The sequence below is a fragment of the Dermacentor albipictus genome, chromosome 3 (assembly GCF_038994185.2).
Source record: "Dermacentor albipictus isolate Rhodes 1998 colony chromosome 3, USDA_Dalb.pri_finalv2, whole genome shotgun sequence".
Classification (NCBI taxonomy): domain Eukaryota; kingdom Metazoa; phylum Arthropoda; class Arachnida; order Ixodida; family Ixodidae; genus Dermacentor; species Dermacentor albipictus.
Window position 1 is genome coordinate 21,931,512 of NC_091823.1, and position 15,039 is coordinate 21,946,550.

The 15,039-nt window shown below is 45.5% G+C and overlaps 1 protein-coding gene across 6 annotated transcripts in view; it reads left to right on the forward strand.

The window, feature by feature from the left end:
• The window catches only part of LOC135903907 (leucine-rich repeat-containing protein 24-like), a 1,007,861-nt gene that overhangs the window by 637,604 nt on the left and 355,218 nt on the right, over nt 1-15,039 (forward strand). For 2 of the 6 annotated variants that reach the window (XM_065434365.2, XM_065434366.2), the window contains exon 2: nt 4,224-4,345. The exons of the other annotated variants lie outside the window; for them this stretch is intronic. The gene's annotated coding sequence lies outside the window, so the exon portion shown is untranslated. The remainder of the gene's footprint in view (nt 1-4,223; nt 4,346-15,039) is intronic. 6 annotated transcript variants of the gene reach the window in all.

Sequence of the window (15,039 nt, forward strand, 5' to 3'; positions counted from 1 at the left end):
GCCATTTGCGTCCGGCGATCTGGAGTGCAGTACAAGGCACTGTTTTCGAAGGTTAATCTAGCAGTGTATGGCCCCCGCGAGAAAGGTGCAGGAAATGGTACAATATCAATAGTCTCGTGCTTACACCTACTTCGATATACAGTATAGATGGTGATATCCTCTGCATCTCCTCCCATCATGCTGTTCTTCCTTCCTCTCTTTCCCTGTCTTCCCACAACGCAGAGCGCAGCAGGCAAGAGGAATGCACCTCATGCCGACCTCTCTGCACTTCTTTCAACAAAAACCATCTCTTCCTTACTGAGCATTCAAAAGAGGAAAAAGCACTGGTACTTCCTTGCTCACCTCAAGCTGTTCGGAACTATTTTCTCTATCGAAACAAACTCATTCGGAATTTCCTGGATGCACCTCAGGTGCACCCCGAACTCATGATATTGAAGCTTCAGACGTAACGGACGCAAGCTTGCGCTGCTGAATTACTGCGCACTTTATGCAAAACACGCAAAAGATAACGGCTAATAGCCCAACCCAAGAAGCTCTTACGAATGAATTCCTTCGAACTTCCAATTACCTAGCTAGTCTCTCTGCCATGTCACAATTTGGAAATTCATCAGCATTTTTGTTCCTTGTAGCTTTGTGGCACCTGAAGCGCGTGAGACACCCGCACATTATCGACCTCTTTTGCTGCATACGACTTAATGTTCTATGAATAATGCTCTCCACTTCAGCCGGTAGCCATGTATCGGGACTGGGGCAGCTCGCACTTGGGCTCAGTCGTGTGTGAACGTTTCGCACTGGTGGGCGGCGATCCCGTTGGCGCCGCTTGGTTGCGCGGGCCGAAGACGAACAACACCAGTGGCTATGTACGCGTGACTGGGCGTTCTAGTCGCGGCTTCAAGCTGCATATTGATGCTCTCGCACCACTGCCAGGGATGTGTCGAGCGCTCTCATCAGCATAACGTCAGGCCTCGTACTTCTGTAGCAACTATCGTCGCAGTACAGAAACAAAAAGGAAAAGGAAACGATGCTTTCTAACTGCGAACTATGGGACGTTTACCCATAGGAAAGTATTGGCCAAGCGAAAACAAAGAGCAAAAATAAATGAATTTAAAAGAAAGAGTATTCCCACTAGCATTAACGCTTCACTTTTCAATTTACAGGGGAGCGCCTTGCAAACCCGGAACGACAAGGCAAATGCGGCATTGGCAACGATTCGCAGATGCGAGCTATTGAACTTAACGAGCGTGACCTAAATTGTCGCTAAGAAGATAGCGGAAAACAAGGAGCCTAATATAAGCAGCCAAATAGCCATCTGTCCGCGCGTGACAGTCGTGTGGCTTGCACACACACACGCACACACTCTTCTTCTTCATCATTGTGAGCGGATTTTATGTCCACTGCAGGACGAAAGAGTGTCCCTGCAATGTTCAATCACCCCTGTCCTGAGCCAACCGATTCCAAATTGCACCTGCGGATTTCTTAATTTCATCACCCCACCTTGTTTTCTGCCGTCCGCGACTGCGCTTCCCTTCTCTTGGCACCCATTCTGTTACCCTAATGGTGTACCGGTTATGTAACTTACGTATTACATTGCCTGCCCAGCTCCATTTTGCTCTCTTACTATCATTTAGAATATCGGCGATCCCCATTTGCTTTCTGAACCACACCGCTCTCTTCCTGTTTCTTTACGTTACGCCTAACATTCTTCGTTCCATCACTCGTTGCGCGGTTCGTAACTTCTTCTCGAGCTTCCTTGTCAACTTCCATGTTTCTGCCCCATATGTTAGCACCGGCAGGATTCACTGATCGTACACCTTTCTTTTTAATGATAATGGTAAGCTTCCAGTCAGGATCTGACAATGTCTACCGCTAGCACTCCAACCCATGTTTATTCTTCTGTAAATTTCCTTCTCATGATCAGGGTCCCCTCTGAATAATCGACCTAGGTAAACGTACTTCTTCACAGACTCCAGAGGTTGATTGGCGATCCTTAACTCTTGTTCCCTTGCCCGGTTATTGATCATTATTTTTGTCTTCTGTATAATAATATTCAACCCCACTCTTATTCTTTAAGGTCCTCAGACAATTGTTTTAGTACGTCTTCAGTGTTTATGAACAGGACAATGTATTCTGCAAACCAAAATTTGTTGAGATATTTGCCATTGATCCTCACTCCTAAGCTTTTCCAGTTTAAACTTGAATACTTCTTCCAAGCATGCAGTGAATAGCATTGGAGAGATTGTGTCGTCTTGTCTGACCCCTTTATAGGTATCTTCCTGCTTTTCTTGGGGAGAATTAAGGTCGCTGGTGAATCCTTGTAGATGTTTTCCAAAATATTCACGTGGGCCTCCTGTTCTACTTGATTACGTAATGCATCTATGACCGCTGGTATCTCTAATAAATCAAGTCCCTTTTCATAATCTATAAAGACCATATAGAGAGGTTGGTTGTATTCTGCATATTTCTCGATTACCTGATTGATGTCATGGATGTGAATATTCTATTCACATCCATGACACCTATTTACCTTATTCTATTGGAAATTATTTTGGTGAATATTTCATACCATACTGGAAGTAAGCTAGTGGGCCTATATGTTTTACAATTCTTTAAAGTCTCCCTTTTTGTGGATTAGTATGTTGGCATTCTTCCCGTTCTCTGGAACCCTTGAGGTCGTGAGACATTTTGTAAAGGGCCTCAAGCTTTTCAAGCATGATATTTCCTCCATCTTTGATTAAATCGACTGTTATTTCCATCTTCTCTTGCCGCTTTTCCCCATTTGATGTCTTGCAAGGCGCTTCTAACTTCAATGCTAGTTATAGAAGAAGCCCCTGTAACCTGTTCATTACTACTTCGAATAGAGGTATCGTGGTTGCTCTGGTTACTGTAGAGGTCAGCATAGAATCCGTCCGCTGATTTTATGATATATTCGAGATTGCTGATCATACTACCTTGCTTATCTTACAGTGCATAAATCTTGGCTTCTACTATGCCAAGTTTTCTTCTCATTGATTTCATGCTGGATTCATTTTTACTGCTTCCTCAGTCTTTCTTACGTTATAATTTCCAATATCCCTTACTTTCTCTTTATTGATCAGTTTTGACAGTTCCGCGAATTCTTTTGAATCTCTTGAGTTGAACACTTTCAATCTTTATCGTTTCTTCATCAGGTCTTTCGTTAATTAGGAGAGCTTACCTACTGGTTTCCTTGGTGTGTTAGCTCCTACTTCAATTGCTGCTTCTGCAGCCAGTCTATATAGTTGCGGTTCGTTCATTACCTCTCACTCGTCTTCATCTTTCTGTTCTAAGGCTGAATATTTGCTTGCGTGCACCAGCTTAAATTGGTCTGCTTTTACCCTTACTGCGTCTGCGTTGGCTTGCTTCTTCTTGACCAATTTTACTTTTTCTCTCTTCACATTAAAGTGAATCCTAGACCTAACTAACCTATGATCACTGCCCTTCGCCCTACTTAACACTTCAACATCCTGCAATATGCTAGGATCGACAGAAAGTAAGAAATCTATTTCATTTCTTGTTTCTCCATTAGGGATTTTCCAGGCCCACTTTCTGTTGCTACGCTTCCTCATGAAGTCGCTCATCATTTGAAGCTTATTCCTTTCCACTAATTCTACCCACATCTCTCCAAGTTTTTCAGGTATCGATGCCGTACTTGCCAATTGCTTATTCACCAGCTTGCTTTATGCCCACTTTTGCATTGAAGTCGTCTATGACTACAGCATGACTACAGCAAATGGGGAAAAAAATACTGAGTTTGCATTTTTCTCATCACTAATTCTACGTCGTCATAAAACTGTTCGATTTCTTCATCATCGCGACTGGAGGTTGGAGCGTAGGCTTGTATTACTTTTATTCTATGCCTCCTATTTAGTTTTATTACGACTGCTGCTACCCTCTCATTAATGGTGTAGAATTCTTCAATGTTTAGGAATGTTCAATGGATTAGGAATCGTACTCCATATTTCGTCTTATCTGGGAGTCCTCTATAGCAGAGGATGTGGCCGTTAGTCAGCACTGTATAAGCCTCTCCAGTTCTTCTAACCTCACTAAGGCCAATGATATCTCACACAATGCCTGATAGTTCCTCAAAGAGTCCTGCTAAGCTAGCTTCATTCGAAAGGGTTCGTGTGTTGAACGTGGCCAGGTTCAGTTTCCAGTGGCGGCATCTACGAGTCCAGATATTGTTAACACCCTTTGCTGCGTTACAGGTACCGCCACGCCACCTTAGGTGCTCCGCAGCTGCTGGGGACTGAGGGCCATGGGTTGATTGAAGGGGTCATGAGGGAGAAAATGGCCGAATATTGCATGAGGGAGGCCAATCCCTGTTCTGGTGAGTGATTGTCTTTTGTTGAAGCTTAGTGGGCCTTCCTAATTTGGTTGTACTTGGATAAGTATAGCCCCACTGGCTCTCAGCAATTTTATTAGTGTCAGACGCCACTCCGAACCTGGAGGTGTAGTGTACTGGAGATAAATTCGAGCTTACTGTCTTCAGATTAGAAGTCCGATGTTCTAAAAAACAAAAAAAAAACACTCGAGGATTTGAACTTCTGAATATAGCATCCGAGCAACCGAGATAGCTCAATCAGATAACCCTGTAGGCGGCGAGGCCACATTATGGCGGAGGAGGGTTCTACATGTCTAAAAACCCACTTGAATTATCCACGATGGACAGTTTTCAACACATTCAACTGGTTTCTTGCGCGTCTAGCTGCCACAGGCCTCCTAGAAGTCTTTTCAGACCCAGGCGGGGGAGCAACCATGCAATGAATGATTTCCAGAACAAGCCATGTGCCACATCTAAGTCCGAGCCTACGGGCCAGACACATGTGAGTTGGAAAGACAAAGCTGTAACTCATTTATGTTAGAAAGCAGCGCTAGGCTAACGGAGCGCGACTTATCGCGATCGGAAGGTCGATATTATTTATATATTTCATTGTCGCTTGTCGCGTCGAGAGGCGCGAGATAAGAAAGAAAAACTATCGATACATACGTACTTACATGCATACATACGTCTTTATTTTACACATTAGAGGCAGCTTCAAAATGCGAGCCTCCAAAATGACAGGATACCCAACGATTTCCTTCTCCATATTGCGCATGCGGTAAATACAAACGTCGTCTTCTATTTCTTCGTCATTGTCTTTGTCTTGTGGATTTCCATTATCTCTTCTCCCTCTGCATGTCTTGCTTCACAAGGTGATCAATTTGAAATGTGGAAAGCAAGCCAGCATGACAGAGTATCGAAAAAGAAAGTACCGTAAGTCCAATTATGAAAGTTTATTAGCATTACTTGTACGTTTAAACCAGCAACAGCAATTTGTGATTAACAGATTGATGTAATTAGGGATCCGGTACATCCAGCTACAAGGACGCTGCTTCGGTTCCCTAAAAGCAAGTCAACACAGGAAACGCCTCCAAATGAGTGGTGAACGGGCATATGCATGCATCAGCGTTCACACCGTGCGGTTTTATTGCGATATCAACTGCAAGGACGCGCAAGGCGCGTTGGCGCCACCGTCGTTGCGATGCAGGGTGATGTTCCTTCTGTGCAGCAGCAGCTGTCTAGCGTGCTGCGTCGCGCAATGTCGTCTGCGAAAACGTGAGACAAGGAACTGGAACGCAAGGCTAAACCTTGCTATCGCTTTCAATGCATAACCTTCAGGCGAAATAGCCATCTTTTGTATCTTTGTCTCTGAGTCGCATCTTTACTCTCCCTAAAATGTTCGTTAGCAAACAAGCTGCAACGCGGATAACACCTCTCGTTTCAAGAAAACATGTTGTTGGGCTAGTTGGTTCACAATACTTAATAAAATATAGTGCGCCAGAAGCAGACCAGCGTGCCAGGGTATCGACACGGACAAGTCTCCATGTCGGTGATTATTGTCGATACTCTGTCATGCTGGTCTACTTCTGGTGCGGTATCTTTTCTTAACCTGTCTTCCTTTTATACATGTTCTGTTTCGTTTTTTATATAGTCAAATTCATGGATCTTTCCGTTCTTAAAGAAACACTAAAAAAGATCTGGTGATAGACTGTCAAAATAAATTTATTCAATAATTTCAATACAAGGAACACCCGCCTTGCCACGAGAAGTCACTGGTAAGATAGAAGACACTGAACGATCCAACCGTACGTTAACTGGCATACCTTGTAAGTCTTTTCTGACCATCAAGACTGAGATGTTGCGTTGAGCATTACATTTGCGTATCATTCCTCCCGTCACGACGCCGCTAATTTTTCACCCTTTTACCTTCTGTTTGACCGCGACCCAGCATTACCATCGGCACTATCATATCTTCCAGCTCCAACTTGCCGACTGAGTACACCCCCGGTGCCATTTCCAGACTTGATGAGGGATGCGAGATTTCTCACCATCGTCTTACTATATCGCTATACCACCTGAGGCACCGCTATGACTTCCATTATATCGCGACGTTATGTATACTCCGGGTGCCCTTGTGCTTCTATGGACTCCGACTCGGCGTGTTGCACTCTCTGTAAAATTGCTTTCCTGGTACTCCGAACCTTACCGTGTCTTAAGACGTGTAGCAGACGTCACTTACGAAATTGACCCACTCGAGTCTTCCTCTCCCTCTGTTTCGCCTCCTACAGACGTTGTTCACATATCCTGCCTTAAACTTTACCGTTCGCCCACACCATAGCAAGCACCGTGATGGTGCTTCGGGATAGACCCATGTATTGGGAGTGCTTAACCCTTGCTTCACCTCCGCCGCGGGTCGGCCCGGCATTCCACTGTCCTCGAGATCGGCCGACCTATGTGGAATGCTTGACACCTGATTCACTTCCGCCGCGGGTCAGCCCGGCATTGCACTATCTTCGGAATGGGCTCACGTATGGGGAGTGCGTAATGCCTGCTTCACCTCCGCCGCGGGTCGGCCCGGCATTGCACTATCCTCGGTATGGGCTCACGTATGGGGAGTGCTTAACGCCTGCTTCACATCCGCAGCGGGGCGGCCCAGCATTGCACTATCTTCGGGATCGGCCCATAGATCGGCCCACGTTTTGTGCGCTAAATACACAAAACTGGAAGAACCAGCCCTTAACAGCTTAGTGGACAGCTATACGAAGTAAGGATAGTAGTTTTACGAGCTTTATCCACTTGCAAATATAGTCATATACTAACCAAATCAATAAGCATGGTGTCACGCCCGCACAAGAAAACATGAACAGATCTCACTCGATGGGCGTGGAAACTCGCTGTCAAAGCGCTGAAGTGAGGAAGCGAGGCTACAGCAGCGACCGAATTAACCTTCACGCTGCGTCTCGCATATATGCGAACTAAGCCGCCGAAACACAGCACGCGGTGGACTCTGTTCGCGGCGCAGGTGGCTACGCGGGGCCGCCCGCAGTAGAACGCCCCACCCCCCCCCCACCCCCTCCCCCCCCCGTCTTCTCTCCCCCCAAGAGGATTCGGCTGAAGACGGCGCAATTCCTTCACGCTTCCCTCCCTTGTGCTCGCGATTGACTCGTAATCGCCGGCTCACCCTCAAAGACTTTCAGTCGCACGTACAGCATACAGCATACGGTGGGCGGCGCTGATTTTATTGGCCTTGGACTTTATACGGAACCTCACGGCGACAGCGATGGTGACAGCAGAAATGCGCCTGGAGTGTCTATACAATGGTTATCACAATAGAACACAAAAAAGCAGGGAAAAAACACTAAGTGCAGTCAAACAGCCGGAACATTGGCACTCCTGTAAATGAAAGCGCAGAACCGAGTACATGAACACTCAGACATTGTACAATTCTGTAAGTAAGCAAAACTGCACGAATAATTCCGAGAACATAGCAGAGGAGTTGACAGTTTTATGGACGAGACGCCTAACATGTAAGCCACGCATAAATACATAGCACAAGACATATCTTCATAATTGCATAACTACGTATAACAAACTCAACAGTGATTAACACTAACTTAAATGCTAACCTAAAGCTTTTGTGTGTTGTAAAAACAAAAATTTTCAGTGATGAGTGCTGTCTTTGGTAGTCCCAGCTCTAATTCTTTTAATGTGATGTTCAGTAGACATTGCGACTTTTAAGCGACACCTGCTACTCCTTTTCACATATAACTGCATAAAATGGAAGGTCACAGCAAAATTTGCTAAAGCACACTCAAAGTCAACTCATATTTAGTTCAAACACACTCAATCTCACAGACAAGACATAGTTAGACTTTATACGCTTAATCTTTCCGTCAAATAAATTCATATCGAGGCTTGAAAAGACATTTCAGCAAACTAAACTAATTTAGTGTTGTGCCTTAATGTTTACTATTTGCTTGCAGCCGTCTTTGCTAACATGTTCGGTCTCAATGCTGGCCCGTGTATATTCTTACGCACTTCCTAGCGTACGAAGCACTAAACTACATACTACATACAAGCCTGGAATGTTTTCCCTCACGGCATCGAGCCGCCCAATTCATGGTTCAACGAGTCAGACGCGTGCCGTACGCGCTTCCTGTTTACGCAGTGGCAGCTGGCGAGCCCAGCGATCGCTTCGCACGCAGTGGAAAACGCTGCAGTGTGCCAGAAGCTGCCGGGTGTACGTACAAGTAAACCCATACGGGGCTTGACGCTGTATGCACGAAGTGAAAGGGGAAGTGCTTAGAGGGTCACCGGAGATAAATATAACCATGAAAAGTTTGAAGCGGATTGTTTCCCTTTTTTTTTTTCGCCATAACCTCAGGTTGTGTGCTATAAGGTGACCGTTAAACGTACGCTCATTGAGCGAAACTGGAAATTGTTCGTTCGAGAAAAAACGGTCACCTTCATGTGCACGGTTTGTTTGTTTGTTTGTTTGTTTGTTTGTTTGTTTGTTTGTTTGTTTGTTTGTTTGTTTGTTTGTTTGTTTGTTTGTTTGTTTGTTTGTTTGTTTGTAACCTGCTCTCGCCAAACCCCCTGCACAAACCTAAAGGTACCAACATTCCTCCTCACCCGGCCTCTCCTTCTTCCTGGTCTCTTCGCCGCTTGCGCTTTCCCTCGCCCCCGCAGTTTGGCCGTTCGCTACGGGGCGCGCCGGCTTCGCCATAGAGTTACGCGAGGTGAGGCATTAAAAGTTGTTGTTGGTTGTTCGCGCGTGGATGTTTACGGTATTTGAGACTTGCAATTATTGTGTGCTGTGCTGGGAGCGATGATGGAACGCTCTGAAAGTGGTAGAAGCACACGGTGTTTGGGCTTTTTCGGCAGAGTAACTGCGCACTTGTTTTGTTGCTTCGGGTTGGCTGCCTACTTCCAGTGAGAAGCCTTTCGAGGCTAGTTTCATGGACAAACTCCTCTTAGTATTGAGTGCAGAGCTCTTTGTCTCGGCAATTATGTATAACTAATGTACACGATGTTACTTCACCTGACAGAGCTTTGAGTGTTATGACGTGCACGACCAGTGTACCTGCAGGCAAAAACACAGTTGCGGCTTGCACGGATCAAGCAGCTTGGCGGGTTATTTCGATTGCATTGATCACATTCTTGATTTAGTTATCTAAAGACACCTGCCCGGCGTGAAAGGGCTGCGATGAAGTCAAGGTTTCACCGGTACACGCGTAAGGCGATGCGTTTGCTTGTGTGCAGCACTATGAGCACCTACAGATTCAACAACTCGACGTGTTCGCGTTGCTGTAAAGTGCATACTTGTATACCTGCGCGTACCCAATCGGCTGTCTGTGTCCAGCTTGTCCAGCTTCATAATTTAAGTACATTAGCACCACGATGGCTGAACGTAAGGCGCCTGACATATTGGCCTAAATAACGCGAGCGTCATGTAGAAATGTGCGCGATCAAGGCGGAGCATCTCCAGTGTTGTTGTCGCTTCGTCATGACACTGTCGTGTGCCTTTGTGACAAACTACACCTTTATGCCGAACTGGTTCCGCTTGCTCTCAAGCGCAAACATCACAGGGCAACCTGTACTTCATGTGTGGACAAAAACTTTGCAAGGACGAAAGATACACATAGGAATGGTTTCCATCAATGAGCACCTTACAAATGTTGGCCTTTTGCGCTGCAACGCGAGTGTAAAGCGCGTTAATTGACTCTCGCTCTTGCGATATGTATTTGCAGCGCCTAACAAAAGCACGGAATGACAAAGCTACGCACTCTCAGTAGTACAATAACAACACGTATTGCGTTTTTAGCTTGATATGGGACAGCACACAACCTGCGCACTCCATGGCTTCATACACTTGTAGACGATAGAGAAATGAGGAAAGAAAATCTGAACGAGCGCCCAGAATTGCACCTTTGCATAAGCTTACCCATGCCTGAGCTCCGTACTCCGCGAACAAAAAAAAAATAACTCTGTTCGTACACTTTCGCAACTTCAGTACCCCTAAAAGCTATCCCTAACATAAAACGAAACAAAAACAGAGTTCTTCAATAACGCGGGTAGCCACGAAATTTAGCCAAAGTATGTCAAATCCCATGCTAATGCCTCGTCGCAGCAACTCGACGGCCAACTGCCGTGGTGGCGAGTGCGCCGAGACGCAAAAGAAGAAAAACTAGAGAAATTGGCGCGAAAAATACCACGTGTTGGTGCTCAACCAATTAGGGGACGCAGACCTTCTCACTGTCTCCTCTCATGGTTCTCGCAGCAGTAGCGGCGGCAAGGTAAAAGTACATCGCTACCTTTAGTTCCATTCAGGGGACTTAGCTCCCGCACCGTGCCACTAGTGATATCAAGACGCTAAATCCCAATTTTACCGGCTTTTCTTTGTCATAGCTGGGTATTTCTCATGTGTAAGAACAGCTGAAGGAACAGAAGTTGCCAAGCTGAATCTTTATTTTGCATTTGATATGAATATATGATTTTTTTGACATGGTCCAATGCTAACTGACCGCGCCTGTAGTCATAGTCCAACTTCGCGAGGTGCTACTTCGGTGATGATAGTTTGACGTCTTTTACTCGCATAACATACGTGTGTGCATCTTTGTTTTAGGGGGACATTTTTGTTTCTGTTTGCCTTTTCTAGTTTTCATGGCATCTGCCATAGGTATCGTATTCACGTTTACCCTTTCTGTTACCAATACGCTTGTCTCCACCAGGGATTTGATACAGGCTCCATGATGACGTTAGCCACAACGTCATCGCCCTGTCCTTATCATTGTCGTCCTTGCGACGTGTACCCCGAACTAGTTAATAGCTTGTACATAAGCAATGAATACATTGACTTAGGGCTTTCTCCTTATTTGGACTCCTATAATATTTTCTCTCAATGTGAGAAAAACATGGGGTGTCTCTGTTAACTTATGCCAAGCCTTAAAAGGAAAATATAGGTGTGTGCTACGTGAACGCAACCAACCCAGTATATTTACTGCAGTCTTGAGTAGCTCGAAGAATTTTCGCTATATGCATTATTAGTTAATAAACACAAATTAATTACCATCCTTTGGAATTATTGACCTAAACGGAAAACCTTCAATATAAAGATTATTAAGCGTATTGAGAAATGTTGAGGTTATTCGTTCGAAGCACGTGTGAGGACACTGCTATCGCTACGCTCAACTGCGTAGTCACGTGGCAGTATTTTTTCAAATTTCCTGCACATTCTTTGGAGTCCCACAAAATGTAAACTACAGCAGCTATCTTCACGGAAAGATTTCATTTCGATATTCCTGAATACGCTCTACAACTTCGGCATTGAATATTTGGTGCTTAATATAGGACCAACATTTTGTTAGTATTGTTTTCATTTATTAACCTCAGTTTATAGTAAGCAGTACCTTGGCTTTCTGAAAGGTCAGTCAACAATACTTTGTTGAGTACATTCGCATAGTGCATGCCCGATTTTTCTAGGGCTAGGCAGAAGTTAGCTGAAACAGCTTCTATAGCCTCAAATCAGCGCTTAACAAACATCGTCAGGGAGCATTAAGTTTCGGATAAGTACTGACAATCACATATAGCAATAAATAAAGTCCAACAGTTCAGAAATCTGGTCATTTATTAATTCCCACTGGTGCGTTTGAATACGATGGTTAGGAGAAAACCTTTATTGTCAAGCAGGACGAGAAGAAAATAAAGAAAGAAGACAGGGATGGTAACCAGACATGCGTCTGGTTGGCTACCCTACTCTGTGGCACCGGAAAGAGGCAATAAAAAGATGAGATAGACAGAGGCTGGAGGGGGAGGAAAGCCGCGGTGAGCTCGCGCACGCACGCGGAGGGCCTGAGTGAGTCAAAGACGTTCACGTAGGCCAGTTGCCCTCGGAAAGGCAAAAGTGCCTCCACAGCTTTGTGGGCCGACGAGTTACGGGTACGGTCTTCAAGTGGCACCTACACAGACAAGGGCCAATCATCCAGTCGTCGCAACGCGATAGCTAATGTTTGTCTTTCCGGCTGAAATCGATGACAATGGCCCAATAAATATTCGATATTCTCTTCGACGCTGCAGACGTCGCATGCAGCACTGACGGTCATTCCAATCAAAGTAGTGTACGCCTTCGTGAAAGCCACTCCCAACCACAACGACAGAAGCGATGCCCCACGTTGGTGAAGCCCGGGTGGAGGTCGGAGTTGAAGCGAAGGGTTCAGTTCGTACAATCTGGTGCACCTTATATTTGTGGTGTTCTACTCTGTTAAAGAGAACTTGCGTGCCAGGTGACGAAGCTGCCTTGCAGCATCTGTCCTGGAAAGAGGAATGGAAACGCTGTTTTGTTCTTGATGTGACTCTCGGGCTTCGTTGTCAAAATCCCTGAAAAACGGTATTACAACATACATTTTTTTTTCCAAAGCCCTTCATACGGTAACGAGAACTGGGTGGTGTCTGTCGTCAACGCTGAATTCACCTCGACGTGTAATGGTTCGACTTATCATGTATAGCAGTATCCAAAAACCAAGAAGGAATGCGCGAGAGCGAAAGGTAGATAGCTAAATGTCTCATTTGTGGAAAAAAAATACTGGGGGTGAAAAACAAAGCAAAACAAAAGTATGCGCAAGAAGCCTCGTGCGAAAGCACACGTGTCGACGTTGAGAAAGGTGGTGATATTGTGGGATGTATATACATGCATAGGTTGGAACATGCAAGATTACACTGCTTGCAGAAAATCGTTGCCTCCAATGTTTCGTCTTCTAGAGTTAATGGTCCGTGCAGCTCGCCACACTAGCGGCGACTCGGCGACCCTAATGAGCAAAGCGATTTCAGCTGCCATCATTCTTTCTGCTAGAATTTATTTATGGCAAAGCACATGCACCAATAATGACGAAATATGGTTAATGTTTCCAAAGTTGCTACAGAACAAATGTCCCACGAAAATTTAAGTAGCACCTTTGAGCACTTCTCTGCGAACCGACTCCAGAAATAGACGACAGCAGTGGCATCCAGGGCTCCTAGAACTTAGCCACGCTCAAGTGAGAACACGTACAAGTGCCTAAAATGAAGCCAGTCTGTGCGACTCGCCATGAAATGTCATGAAGTGTGCGGTCAGCTGTCATGCACACGGAGGGAGGTGCGTGTGTGTTGGAGAGAGAGGGGGAGGGGGGGGGCGGGAACCAACGTATGAAGAAACACATGTTTTGCATTTGAAACCATCAGATTCTCACTTTAGCGGTTAAATAAAAAGATTCCCAGATGGATGGACTCTAGAAAAGCAAACGCTAAAATTGGCGTAAATAAGAAAGTCAGCGGACGAATAAGTAAGACTACCGCGACAACGGGAAGGCCAGGACAAGAACATCAAATGAGTTCTTAGCTGATAATTCCGCATAAAGGTTTACTTGAATAGCCACTAAGTGCTTATTTCATATTACATCGCATCTTGCACGTCTTCATCATCATTGGCGAAGGTAAATTATTGATTTGCAGCGTACTTATTCAATCTTCAAATGTCTCAATACTCTCGCGTTTTTGATGAAATGGTAATCGCTGTTGACACAGCTGACATTCTAGGAGCTTTAAGATGCCTTGGATACCGTTTTTCGGTCCGCCTTCCCTGCCGACAAACTAAGCGAGTTTGGGATCCAGCCTCTGCATGGCCTCAGTTCGGCTCTTTCTAGCGGAGTAGCGTCAGGTATTTCACTACCAAAATCATTGCCCACCTCGAACACAACAGTATACTTCAAATAAAAGCACACGGTAGTAAATATGAAAGCCTAACTACAAAGATAAAAACACTTGGAACTGCAAAACATTATTGGTGCGCTTTGGATGCTAGAGCCAAGTTATTGCTACAGCTAAAGTTACTGAAGAAAGCAGCGCACCTAATGTGCAAAGAAAAAAATAACAAGCACAAAAGAAGAAAAGGCGCAGGAGTGAGAGAACTACGAACATGTTATTTGCAAGAAGGAAATATTTAGCAACATGTTGAAGGCCTACTAATCAAAGCCGGTCGTATGCTTCAACATTTCTTCTGATAGTTTACCTAGCACCTAACAGCACAGACACACGTCATCCAGGATCTTCATATGGAACGCGTTTGCTGATTCTTTAGTAATTCTCGTACATCGCTCCGTGTTTTCTGTGCCAAGTGATGTCATGCGACCATGACAACTCGGCCGGCTTCCGATTCTGCCGGGGCCTTCCCTGTTTCTCATTGAAGGCGATGGCCCGCATGGCGCAATTTCGGTGACAGTTCAGAACCTTTCATTAAAAGCTTGCCACGGCTGCGCTCTGGATATAGCTTATCATGCGGCACCAGCGTGTTTTATACGGAGCAGTTTTATACTGGGCAGTTTTGGCCACGTGCAACTTTCTTTTTTTAACCTCCTTGTTTATACACGTGCCTGTCTCATGCGCTCCGGCGAGAGAAATAGATAACGTACGCACGATGCTCTGGATGCTGTAAGGGACAAGAGGAGGAGACGAAGCAAGACGGCTGGCGTCTGTTAGGAGAGCCCGGCATCAAGCGAGGGAACGCCGGCGGCGACGATGACCTCCCGAGCCAGGCCAGCTGGAGTGCGGGGCACAATGTGCCCGCCTTGTGGACGCTGGCCGTTGCGGAGAAGACGCCTCGCTCCTATATTTAGCCGAGTGTCGCGGCGCACGGACGTCCAACGAGGAAGGTGCGCGGCGAAATATAT